Below are 3,502 nucleotides of genomic sequence, written 5' to 3'. Positions count from 1 at the left end.
CCCAAAGAAGCCAATTCTGTGAGAAAGTGAATATCCTTGATTTCCCATTCAGTTGTGTGGGACAAAGGGTGTTCATAACTTGCAGGAGTGGCTCTACAAACTGTAAAACATGTATAATCTATTAAGTAAAGCTCTGATTCTAAGTTCAGTTTTTTCTGCCTGCAGCCATGTGCTAAAGTTGGATTCAAAACTAGATAAGGTTGTATTTACTGCACAAAACTCAGCAGTAAGTAAAGCAGCATGGTAAACATGTGACTTCTGAAGAGTAATTTCTCATTGCTAAATAATCCCCATGAGAAGTTACACCATGCAAACCCTTCCTCCTCCCGTTCCTTTCTTTATCTGCCTCCACATAGAAAGTGAGCCAAAGCTCCCTGGTGGGATTTGTGTTAGTTGCTGTGGAAGAGAGCTCAGTTACTTAATGGCTAATCAGAGTTTTGTCTGAGGACAGAACTGCATAAGCAAAGCTGTGACATTTTAAACAGCTTACCAAGAACTTCAAATGCACAGGTTTGCTTAATATCCAAAACATCTGGGGGAAGACTTGCAATATTTGCTGTTTCATGGCACAATACATGTATTGAACATATCAAACTGACTTCTGAGAAATCTTGAAGGGCAACAGTTGTTTTTTAACAAAGAAAAGCTCACCTCCCTGAAGGTGAAGGCATTTTGGATCATGTCCTTGGAGAACAAAATGCTGCTGATGAGAAGCATGTAGAACAAACCAAGAATGGAGTCCTTAACATGTTTTAGATGTGCTATTAGTATAACACAAATGTACAGAAAGAAGACATGCAAACCCTGCGTGTGTGTGCATGCATGTGCGCGCACACGCACACACACACACACACACACACACACACACACACACACACACACTCTTACTTGTGAATCCATAGGCAGCATGCATTCCCAACTAGTCTTTGCTCCCAGATACTGGGAGAGTCAAGTTCCACCAGAAATGCTAAACCCCCTAGAGTCAGTAAAATGTAGTGCTCAGGTGGTGAGTGAGGGCAAGAGTCTGCTAAACCAGTTGACAAAGCACCTGGGGAGTATGCATTGCAATGTCATCTGTACAGACCTGTACTGCTAGAAGTCTTGAGCCAGATCTTCCCACTGATTTAGGAAATGAAATTAGTATTTTGTCTTCTAAGTAAGATCCCTGCTTCAATTCCCATTACTTATATGTAAATGGTTTTGGGGGGATTCCAGCAGGGTGGAATAGGGTTATATTTAGATGCCTAAGTGCCACATAACTGTGCAAGCTTGTGTTCTTGGAAGCATTGAACTAGCTTCTATTCCCTCTGATTTTCAGGCTTCTTAAAGTTGCAGAAACTTTTCATATCACTTCTACTGCAAAGCCCTTACCCCTGTCCTGTGAGTTGACATGGAGCCAGGTAATCTGGCTTGGCAATGGCAGTGAACTGCCTCCCAGCCCACTCTGCCATTACCCCCAATCTCTTGGTAGACCCCCTGATGGTCTCTCATGGAACCCCAGGGTTCTGCAAAACACAGATACCTAACATACTGGTTTTTAAACTAAATGGTACTTTGTCTTCTAAGTAAGATCCCTGCTTAAATCCCTTGAAAAACATTCCTTTCATCTTAATAGTGTTTAGGGGACCCAAACAAACTGAAATAGGATCACACTTAGACCTTTTAAGTGCCTAACAAGTGGAATAGGATCTTGCCATTGCATTGACATTAGGAGGAAGTCCCAATGCATAACTGCTTATTCATGCTGTGTCCCTCAGTGAAGACACTAGCATAAGCTCACATAACAGTGTCAGTTTATAAAAACAATATAGACATTCTAGCAACTCTTCTAAAGCAACATTCAACAGGATTTACTGAGTCTAATAATATGGCATGTTAAGCAATGAAATGTAGTGAAACAGCATCACAGTTAAAGCTCTGTCTGGCAAATCAGAATAACAAATGTGTTTAGAGGGGGTTGATCTTCTGTGTATTAGAAGATGATTACTTATTAATGACCATGTGTCTTTACATGCTAATAATGTTTGGTGTTGCTAGGTAACAGTATTGCAAAGTCTGTGGCAAATGCTATCAAGAAAGAAGATGCCTGGGGCAAGACCATTACTAACTCCTTCATTATTTTATCAAAATAAGCACACAGTTTAAGGGCACACGGTGCCATGTGCACCTTGCAGTGTTTTCAGACATGATTCACATTGGTCATGGTTTAACATGTCACTAGTCAAAAATGTCTGGTCCTGAGTATGACTGTAAACTACATCAGACTGGAGGATTAGATAGCAATGTGATGGGATTACTCGTGGTAGGGTAGCTCTTATTAAATACCACTATACCAAAATAAGATGAACATAGGGCACCTCAAAACCCTAGCCCCCACTGCCTTGGCGTACTTGGAGAGAAAGGGTAAGGGACATCACACTGACAGAAATGCACCCTCACTGGTGCATTAGGCAGTCAGCAGCAGCTCTAAACTGTTGCTTTCTGACCAAAGTTACAACCACTGAGGCACTGAATGTGTGCACGCAGTTTGGCCTTTGGACTCTGTCTTGATAGCCTAAAGGAGGAATGGTAGGTCTAGGGCAGCCTCCACTCCTGCCTAGGTGTAGGTCTTGTTGTGATAGCCACATAGACATTTTGCACATCACCATGGTCCAGAGGATCAACAGTTGCCAAGTAAGGCAAAAAATGCCCGTGAAGCAAGAGAATACTATCTGGTATTGGGTAATAACAACCATATTAGCAGTATGTCTAAGCTCACACAGCAACTCTGGGACAAGGCCAAAGATGGAATCAGCCATTCTGCTCAGTGGCACGTGCTTCCTCTCCAATATACAACAATTGTATGTCATGATTAGAGTGTCCTGGATCCTTCTTTACTTTTAATTCTTCTGTATCAAGACCTTCTATTAAGACCACAAGACATTCAAAAAGCCCAAGCCTGAATTGATTCACTCTTTGCAGGTTAGTCTAAATTGCACAGTTAAAACTGATTAATAACTGGACAGACATTGGGACAGACATTCTTTGTTAAATCAGGAAATGCAGCCACATGCCTGCAGTGGCTCAAGCCAGAAGCCGGGTGGCTCTGGTTGATACGAGCAGCTGCTGAGCAAGTCCAGCCCCGGCACAGGCTGGAGGGAGGAGGAGAAGGAGAGACCTGTGACGCTTTTCCCCGCGCCCTCCCCCCCCATTGCCCTGAGCTGGGGCTGCTGTGCCATGCCAGGCAGCTTGGTCATGGCACCTCCCATCTCCCAAACAGTATCTCCTGGCCGTCCTGCCCCTGCAAACGTGGGCACCAGCCCCAGTGCCACCAGCTCAGCCACAGCTGTCTCCTGCCCCCTTACCCTGCTGGAAGGGGCACGTGCCTTCTCGCCACCCCTCTGCCCTGCCACAGCTAGCAACCCTTTGAAATATTCTTGCAACCCACTTTTGGGTCGTGACCCACGGGTTGAGAAATGCTGCTTTAACAGACCTCTCATTTTAGCTACTTTTATCAGGGCCT

Source organism: Alligator sinensis, unplaced genomic scaffold, assembly GCF_000455745.1.
Source record: "Alligator sinensis unplaced genomic scaffold, ASM45574v1 scaffold173_1, whole genome shotgun sequence".
Classification (NCBI taxonomy): Eukaryota; Metazoa; Chordata; order Crocodylia; family Alligatoridae; genus Alligator; species Alligator sinensis.
Note: the sequence above shows the minus strand (reverse complement) of the source record.